Source organism: Balaenoptera physalus, assembly GCF_965194825.1.
Source record: "Balaenoptera physalus genome assembly, chromosome: 3".
NCBI classification, from domain to species: Eukaryota; Metazoa; Chordata; class Mammalia; order Artiodactyla; family Balaenopteridae; genus Balaenoptera; species Balaenoptera physalus.
Window position 1 is genome coordinate 161,216,268 of NC_138890.1, and position 10,159 is coordinate 161,226,426.

The 10,159-nt window shown below is 32.8% G+C and overlaps 1 long non-coding RNA gene across 1 annotated transcript in view; it reads left to right on the forward strand.

Moving 5' to 3' along the window:
- LOC309656920 overlaps positions 1-9,496 on the forward strand; it is a 33,815-nt gene extending 24,319 nt beyond the window's left edge. Inside the window, exon 2 of the long non-coding RNA XR_014261613.1 lies at positions 1-9,496. This exon is cut by the window's left edge and continues 19,571 nt beyond it. This is a non-coding gene — a long non-coding RNA (uncharacterized lncRNA).
- The last annotated feature ends 663 nt before the right edge of the window (positions 9,497-10,159 follow it).

Consider the following 10,159-nt stretch of genomic DNA (forward strand, 5'->3'; position numbering starts at 1 on the left):
TTAAATAATCATACTACATGCATGTGATAAGATTATTCCGGAGTAGACTTGAAGGAAAATATCTTACGTAGGTTAAATGTTTAATTATAAGATAACCTATTTAAGTGCTTTCTGGCTTATCTATAATTATCTTATGTGATTAATATTTATTAAAGACCCGATACGCTAAGTCTTATGGATACAGTAATAAAAACAAGACAATAAAGGAGTCTGTTCCCATGAAGCTTACTTTTTAGTAAAGGAGATTTAAAAATAGGTAAACAAAGATTATGAGTAACTTTAGATAGAGATAAGTATAATAAAGGAAATAAAAATAGCTAGTAGAGGGTGGCTAGAGGAAGGATAATTTGTATTATGTGGTCAAGGAATCTCTGCTAAGGCAAATCTAGAGCTAGAAATTGAATGCAAGAGAAAGTGACAAAATTCTTCTCCAGGCAAAGGAAATAGTAACTAAAAACTCACTTTTTTCACCGTAAAAGTGAGTTTAGTCTGTGTATTAGTTTGCTAGAGCTTCCATAATAAAGTACCACTAACTAGGTGGCTTAAATAATAGAAATTTATCGTTTAATAGTTCTGGAAGCTAGAAGTCTGAGAACAAAGTGTTGGTAAGGTTGATTCCTTCTGGGAGCTGTAAGGAATAATCAATTCCATCACCCTACTCTAGCTTTGGTGGTTTGTGAGTAATCCTTTGTGTTCCTTGGCTTATAGAAACTTCACTCTGATCTCTGCCTTCATCTTCACATGTCATTCTCCCTTTGTGTGTCTCTATGTCCATATTTCCCCTTTTTATAGGACACCACATATCTTGGATTGGGAGCCCAGCTTATCTCACTAAGACCTCACCTTAACTTAAATAATTATATCTGCAACAATCCTATTTCCAAATAAGCTCATATTCTGAGGTACTAGGTGTTGGGACTTCAACATATGAATTTTGGGTGGACATAATTCAACCCATAACAGATTTACGAAGTCAATTTTTGCTGTAAAACAAACTTCCCAACACTTAGCTGCTTTAAACAACAAATATTTATTTCATAATGATTTTCCTTGTTGGCAGTTAGGGCCAGAATCTGTTGATGGCTTAGCTAGGTTCAATCATGCATTTGTGTTCAACTGATGGTTAATGAAGCACCTGTGTTTCCAGAGGTTGGCTGACTGTTGATTGAGGTGGCAGGTATAACTAGGCTGTGTATCTCTCATCATCCAGCAGGGTAGCCGTGTTGTTCACATTTTGGCAACAGGTTCCAAGAGCAAAAAATAAAAATACCCAATACGAAAGCGTTTTCCAAACCTCTGCTTGCTTCAGGTCTGCTATTATCTCTTTGGCCAAAGTAAGTCATACCCAGATTCAATGGGTATAGAAACAGATTCCATCTCATGAGGAGGGAATCTGCAACATCATATTACAAAGGCTTGGATGCGAGCACATAACAAATTTGTGGCCCTTTTTATAGTTTACCATAGCTTGTCTGAGGACCAGATATAAGATTTGTCTGAATATCTGTATGTTTTAATTAAATCATTTAATTGGGTAATTTAAAAAGAAGTTCAATATTTTTACTGTGTACATGAATAAAAGGGAAAACAGAAATGGTAACAAAAGCCCAGAATTAATTTTCCCATCTTTGTTCCCATAACCTCTTCTCTTATACCCATGGTAGATGGCTTTCATAATCTGGGCATTTTCTCCATGCAATGCACATGATTTATTGCATGGTATCATGATACAATTGCATGGTATCAACCAGTTTTCCCAGCCTAAAGGGTTAGGATTCTAATTCTCAGTACCATAAGAGAATTATAGATGCAATCAGTATATGGCTTTTCAGACCTACCTGCTCATATCTTGAACAGATTTTCGATATTTATCATGTTCCTCTTCTAACCTCAATTCATTATCACTAAAGAACCTTCTTCTAAATTTGTCCCTTATCTTCAAGGCTATTATTACATTAAGAGTTGAGGTTTACATATTTAATGAGCTTAGTTTTTCTATTGAACTAAGAACTATTCTTAGTTCTCTTATTTCATATTTAATTGGCTAGTTCTTAGTTTAAAAAAGAGGATTCAAGTTCCTTTTCCATGTAGTGAAACTTTTCTGTATATTGATGACCCAGTATCCATTGCTTATATTTTGAAAAGAGTACCCTGATTTCCTTCTAAGGAATTATCTCTTTCCCTTTGAGTGAAGTATTTGTGCCTTTACGTAGACAAGAGGTGAGAGAACTACATTAGATCAATCTGACCCATTCTCCTGGGATTTTCATTCTTGAGATACGTGATTCAATGATAAAGCAAATAAAACAGAAGTTCATTACTTGTGGTTGAGGCTCCCTAGTGGGATTGTTGAGTAATTTTTTATGCATAGCCCTTTGAAGGGCCTGGTGTTGCTTTTTGCTAATCCTGGCTCTCCATTCTTTCTTTCAACTCTGTAAAATACCTGGGATTTTTCTATCCAATTATTTTTCCAAACAAGTTAAGCTGAGTAAATTTCCATTGCTTGCAGCTAAAAACTTTACCTCATATACTCTTATAAACTAAATGATTAGAGTTTATTTATTAGAAAATTTTGATATATATGAAAATTCTACTTCTTGTGTCATGTTGAAAAATACAAAATTGTATTTATTTATTTTTTAAATTAATTAATTAATTAATTTTATTTTTGGCCGCGTTGAGTCTTCGTTGCTGCACGTGGGCTTTCTCTAGTTGCGGCGAGCGGGGGCCACTCTTTGTTGCGGTGCGCGGGCTTCTCATTGAGGTGTCTTCTCTTGTTGCGGAGTACGGGCTCTAGGCGCATGGGTTTCAGTAGCTGTGGCACACGGGCTCTAGAGCGCAGGCTCAGTAGATATGGTGCACGGTCTTAGTTGCTCCGCCACATGTGGGATCTTCCCTGACCAGGGTTCGAACCTGTGTCCCCTGCATTGGCAGGCAGATTCTCAACCACTGCGTCACCAGGGAAGCCCACAAAATTGTATTTAAATAATGATTAATTTTGAGTGAAAACATAATCATTATATAAAATATAAACATTGTTGGACCTTGTTTCTATTTCCAGTCAGATGAAAAACATACTGAATTGTCTTAAAGTTTTAATTATCATGATTAGAAATTTCCATAAGGATGTAAAATATAATTTACAACTCATTATTCCTATTTCCTGGATGGGCACATTGTCTATATTGTATAATCTCTATACAAATGCAAACTAAGATCAAAGGGAAATAGTTTATACTATGTGATTTAATCTTTACAGTAATGCTTTGACATAAATGATCAAAATAAATAACATATACGTAGCATATTATAATTTACACAGAACATTCCTTATTTTTTGATTTGATACTAACTTCCTCCTTGCTCCTCCCTTTGCAATGCACACACTGGTAAAATTTATTTTACTTGAAATTATCCAAAAAGAGTGTGCGGTTCCATCTTCCTATGTTTTTGCTCATGAGGTTTACTGTGACATAAATATTCATCACTGTTCTGTTCAGCACGAAATTTCAGTTCATCCTTTAAGACTTTGTTCAGGCAGAAGTGGATTACCATACCATTTTTCCAATACTTACTGGGGGTGCAAATCTAGTGAAATACCTCTTAATTACTTCAGGTTAAAGATAAGGTATAATTTCTATTTTGTATTATATCTGGTAGATTTTGAGTCATTAGCCAATAATTTCAAGTAATCCAAGCTTCAGTTCCTGAGTTCACTTTTGGAGTTTTGTTCTGTAAACTTTATTTTTAGTGCTGTTAATTTATTGCTTCTTAGTGTATGTTCCCTTAGGATTTTCACCTCTATTTTAGCACAGAGCAGACATTATTGTAAATATTTATTGATATACATCTCATACCCAGTAGACTAAATTTTCTAAAGAACAAAGATCTCAAAAAGTACTAAAAGAAGAAAGTGCAAAATTTGCTGCTTACATGCTTGCCTCTATAAATCATGTACAGTATATATTTATAAAGAAGTGAGGAATGTCAGGAATTATATTTAAAAGTGTAGCTTGGAAATTTGGAGTAAAATTCAGAATGTTGACTGTCAATTTCATACAACTTAAAGGGAGTGCCTTCCAAATAGCCATGCTGTAAAACGTATAAAATAAAATTTTATATTTTATAAAATATAAGATCTATGTATAAAATGCATGTAAAATGTAGACTTAGTGAATACAGATTTTCAATTGACCTCTGGGCCATGTACTATTTCATATCTAATTTGGAATAATTTATAATACATAAAAATCTGATATTAATGCCCAACTCAGGCAGCTCTAAATGACTGTAGTTTTTCCAATAAATTAAATATAAGACTATATTTTAAGGTTATTATACATCTAAAAGACCCAATGGTTCAAAGTCCTCCAGTGGTCATAGATCCATATCAGATGACCAATTATCAGCTATGTTAACAATATACATAATCTCAGCCAATATTTTATGTATTGCAAAAAGGAGCACTCATTTTTATTTAAGGTAGAAAAGGATTTACTCATCATTCAAATATCAAATGATTTTCATGTCTATTGAACCTAAAATATCACCTAACAACATTATTGAATAGGAGGAAATCATACAAATTAGAGAATCAAAAGTGAATTTCTCACTGCTTTAAAAATTTCTCTCGCTTCACTTCAGTGTTTGCCTCCCATCTCCTCTGTTTAGTAATTGAAAAATATATATTTTATATTGCATATCCCAATACCTAAATGGATATTATAATGCTTTGATTATAATATTACATTATGAGATTATATTGTGAAATTTCCAAAAATATGTACCAGAGTCTTAGTCATGTATGTATACATGGTATTCCAAATAATTACTGAATCATATTGCAAATCAAGCACTATTTATGCAATTGTAGACATAAGAGTCCCTGGTATTGAAGGGAAGGGAGAGACATGTAGTAAGAGTCAATTTGAACTTGGGTTGAGCCTCAGCCAGCTGGAGGCAATAGGAAACCCAAGCTGGGAAAAAACAGCCTGGCTTCATTCCCTGCTTTGGATACCCTTTGGCCAAACACAATCAGAAACTAGAAGACTACACAGTGCATACAGGTCAGACACCCTGGGCAAAAAGCAGAATGAAGAAGGGGGAGGGAGTGAGGTAAGGTAGGCCAAGAGGGTAAAATGTAAGGTATTCTGCACTATGGCCTCTAAGTGTCTACTGAATTAAAGATGGAAGAAGGAGGAGATTTGCAGCTCGACAGCTGTCTGCTAAGCAGTGGTAGAAGCAATACAACTTATCTTCCTTAAATCAAAAGCCATAGTCTTCCCCAAAATCAGTATGTCAAAGTGTGTTTTCCTCTTTCTTTCTTCCTGGCTTTCTTTTTGTTTTGTTTTGTTTTTTTCTTTTTTTTCCAGTAAGCATGTGATTGGGACAGGTACTCCTCATTACTTAGGTTCCTAAAGCCATCAAAGAGCTTGTCACTCACTTATTGACCTTCTCTAGCACTCCCCAGCCAAAGAGTAGCCAGTTTAAAATCAGCCTAAAGCAAGAATTTTTCTCAAAGGTAAGTACAATATTAATAATACTTAGAAGACTGGGTCACTTGTCCATGTGGTTAAGTGCACCTTAGTGTCTGGTCAAAGTGGTCAATTCATTAGGCCTGAATTCTATTGTATGGGCCATGCCAGAGGGAGCACTCTTTTCAATTTGTCTGAAGATGCAATTCCTTTCCTCTCATAATAATAAAAATATATTTTAATATGCAAGAAGGTATAAATTACAGACCAGCAGAGGTCTTTCCAGGAGATATTCAGGAATGAGTGAAAATTCTGTAAGGAAAGCCAAAAACAGCCTGGACAAAATTTCACCTGTTCTAATGGTGGAGAAATATGTGGATTTACAATGTCTGAAGGCTGCAAGACAGAGAAACTAAGTTCTCAATTGTGAATGGAGCCCTTACTTATGTTATCTACCATCTCCTGCAGACAAATACGACACCTTAAAAAAATTAAATCAGTTCCTGACATTAAAGATAAGAGAAACTATAATATAAAAAAATGAAAATATTTCCTACCCAAGTCTATGTCCCTCATGTTAAGGCCAAGCAAAAGGAAATGAGGGCAATGAAGTGAGACTCTGATGGAGTCAGGTTATTACTTCCTCCAAAACTTCCAAAGATTTATAATCAAAAAACACATCTACACAGATATTAAAAAAAAAAGTCAGTCAACCATATACTCAGAAGGATAGAGCACAACTGTTTTATTTGAGATATCCTTAATGATGTGGAAAACTATGAGCTCAAGCTTTTCTGATTTCTGTTTAGTATTAATTTGTTCTAATGTGTTCCTTTTCGGTAATCTGTAGATTAGTTTATTTTATGCCTAGATCTCCTATAATATATTGTTCACATGTTTATTTGTAAACTGTATTTTGTTTTTCACGTAATCAAAAGAAGATTAAGAGAACATAATATATAAGATACCTGAAGACATTAAACCCACACTTCTGCTTTCTAAGCCTTATTTTCAGGACACTAATTTGAAAAAAGAAATCTCTCCCAATAACTAAAAGTTATTTTGCAATCACTTCTCACTTAAATTATTATTTAATCTTATGCTGACATTTAAGGAATTTTATATTGAGTTAAAAATCAACTCAGCAAATGGTAAATTGGATTAAACCATTGGGCTGATTAAGAAGCAAATTCATCACCATTTGAAAATTATTTCAAAAAATTCATAGTTTTCTAATTGCATAAAACAATAACTCTAAAATTGAAAAAGGAAAAAAATGGAGAAGTGCATTATCAACCAGGTATTTTGAATTACCTTTAAATTTTAGATACTTTTTATTCTTTATAGAAAGTCTTTTCTAAATTTCCTACATTGAAAATTAGAATACATAATGTTTTCACCTTGGTAATCGATCTTAATTTATAGTTAGAAAGAAATGAAATATTTAATAAAATGAAGTTAGAAAGAATATGAAAGTACTTACAGCAACTGTGCTCCAAAAATATAACTTTTCTATTGTTAAAAACAACAGGCCCCAAATGGTGTCGCTTATGCTAACCCCCTCATCAACAAATTGAGACTTTATTACAGTTTCAGCTCTCCCAGCAATGGAATCTTAAACCAGTTAATCAGGAATCACCTGATTAGCCCTAGTTAGGTAATCTGCCTATTAGACCCACGCCATCCTCTAAAAGAAAGTAACCTTGCCATATCAACCCCCCCCTTTTGCCTAGTATAACTTCCTTATCCCTGCTCCCTTCTGCTTATAAAACTCTCATTTTGTACAACCTCTCTGAGTTCCTTTCTATCTGCTAGAATGAATACTGCTAGATTTTTCCCAAATAAACTCTTAAAAATTTTAATATGCTCCAGTTTCTCTTTTAACACTAGTTCAATGGACTTGACCTAAATTGTACACTATTTTTCATTATTTATGAGGAGCAACATACCAAATCAGTTAAAACATGAGTTGGAATTCAACATGAAGCCACAGATGTTGTCTTTTGTGTACCTATGGAGGTGATGCAAAATTTTACAGAGGGCAAAGTGGAGATGTATTGTCTACATATTAAATCACTACCACCACCAGCAACACCAAAATAACTGAAAATGAAAACTTTTGAGATACAATTTTAAGTGTTGGAGGAATATTTAATAAATGGAAAAATACAACCTTGAGAGTAGAAACATTCCTAGGAATAAAAGGTAGTATGTTCTAAAAGCTGGGAGAGATTATGCACTTTGAATACCTTTGGTGGAAGAGGTGTATACTAGCTGGCATAATCAGGCTTCGTGAAGAAATTGAGATTTGACTTAAATTTTAAAGAATGGATAGCAAAAAATATTAGAAAAATAAAACAAGGAAGAAAGAGGCTCTATGAATTATGAGTTCTGGGATTGGAGTGATTGGAATTTTTTTCCCGAGTGATGAGGACCCACCATATACAGGTGAGTTATTCACCTTCGCTCTGAAAGAATCAACAGGGAAAGACGCCCCCAGTCAGATCCAGCCACCACAGAGAGGCTAGGAGCTATTACCAAATAAAAAATAGGAACATCCAATTAATAATAAAGAGTTAAGTAAAACCAATCCCAAAAAAAGCTGTTTCAAACTAAATCCAGAGATAGTGCAATGCCCAAGGAAAGATAGTAAAAGAAAAAGAAACAAGAATTTAAATGAAATATAATTAATATCTTGAAAAATATCAAAATAAATTAATATACATACATAGAATTAGATATTTGGGAACTTAATAAAATATTTAAAATAAAAAAAATTGTGGGACAGCCTAGTTTAAAAACCACACACAAAGCTAAAGAGTAAATTTTGAGCTGGAAAAAGATATGAACAGGAATTTCACAGAAGGGGGAAAGCAATAATTTTAGATAACAATTTGGCCTTATCTAGTAAAATGAAGATGCGCATTGCACACAGATGCTAGGTTTTAGAATAGACATAGCAACTTTGTTTATGAGAACAAAGCACTTGAACCAAGAACATTGTCCCATCACTTGTCATTTAAATAGACCAATAAATTTGTGGATATTCATAAAATACTGAGTGTAACAACACACAAAAAAGTTTAATTGGAAAATAGCAGTTAACCAGGGAAACATACAAACTTAACCATATGAATTTTCACAACATTCAAAATTAAACAATATAAGAATAGATACATAAGAATAGATACATAAGAATAGATACATATTTTGTAAAAGTAAAGAGGAAAATTAAAGCCTGATTAATAGACAATTCAAAGGAGTGGTTATTACTGAATATGGATGAATGCAATCAGATAGTGGCAAACAGAGAGTTTCAAAATTATTAGTAATATTCCTTTCCATATTTTGAGTTGTGGGCATGACGTGTTTAATGAATAGACCAAATCTGGAGCTGTAAAAGATGAAATAAACTTTTGATTACATATTTAATGTACATCAAGAGATATCTAAAGCTATTAAAAAGAAAATGAATTGAAAAATATATTTATGAGGTGTATGAAGATGAATTTAATAAGATATGCAAACTGAATAAAAAATGGGTGAATGATTAAACAAGAAATTCAGAATAACATCAATCAAATATCTAATAATCTAGAGAAAGTTGCCCATATTCCTAAATCTGAGAAAAAAAATTAATGAAGTGAAGAGATATACTTTATTACATACCAGAATGGCAAAAATTGAAAACAAACGAACAAACTGATTTCTTGAGGCAACATGGGAAAAAGAGGAAGAAACATAAAACAATAAAGTAATTTTGGAAAGCCATCTAGCACTATTTCATTAAACTGAAAATCCACCAAACATTATACTCAGTAATCTCACTCCAAGGAATCAAATCTTAAGAAATAAATCTACTGGTTTGTAATGAAAATGAGATACAGCATATTGTGCTTTTTTTTAGAGTGCAGATTCTGGAATCCAATACTGGCTATTTGTTTGTCCTTGGAAAATTTACTTAACTTCTCTGTTTCTCAGTCTTCTTATCTGTTAAATAATTATAGTACTTTGTGAAATAATTATATTATGTCCTTTTAGTGTTGTTGAGAATACCTATAAAGGAATTGACTGTATACACAGGGTTCTTAATGTTGATCATAAAAATGGGGAGTTAATCCATCAAACTGTGGGCATTAAGGATTTTTTAAAAACACAGCATGTGTGATATTTGAATATGTAGCATCCATGAATGTTATATATTCAAGTGTCATATGTGCTTATCTACACACATGAAGTGATACAAAAGGGATTGTCTCCAAGAAGGAAAAAAGCAAAAACAATTGACAGTTAAAGCAAAGTAAATAACTAAAAGTTGAAAATTAAAAGATGGGGGAGAAGATCCAAGCTAAACAATAAGCACAGATCTACTTATTGCATGATGTGTTTATGATCTGTTATTTTTTAAAATTGTCTTTAGATTGCAACCTTTTTTTCATTTAATCTATAGTTTACTAATATATAGTAATTTTTTTCCTGGATCTCTTCTTCCACAGCTCAGTCTAACCAGATAAACACACCATTTAAGTTCTACTTATATAACTTCTTTAAGAAAGTCTATGATTTTTCAGCCAGTGTTTTTTTTTCTTTTTATGACTCATCGTTTTTAAAAGAAAATTTTAAAAGAATATTTAAGAAATAGGTGAAACAAATAAAAATTGCTATTAAAAAACATGTAATAGTAA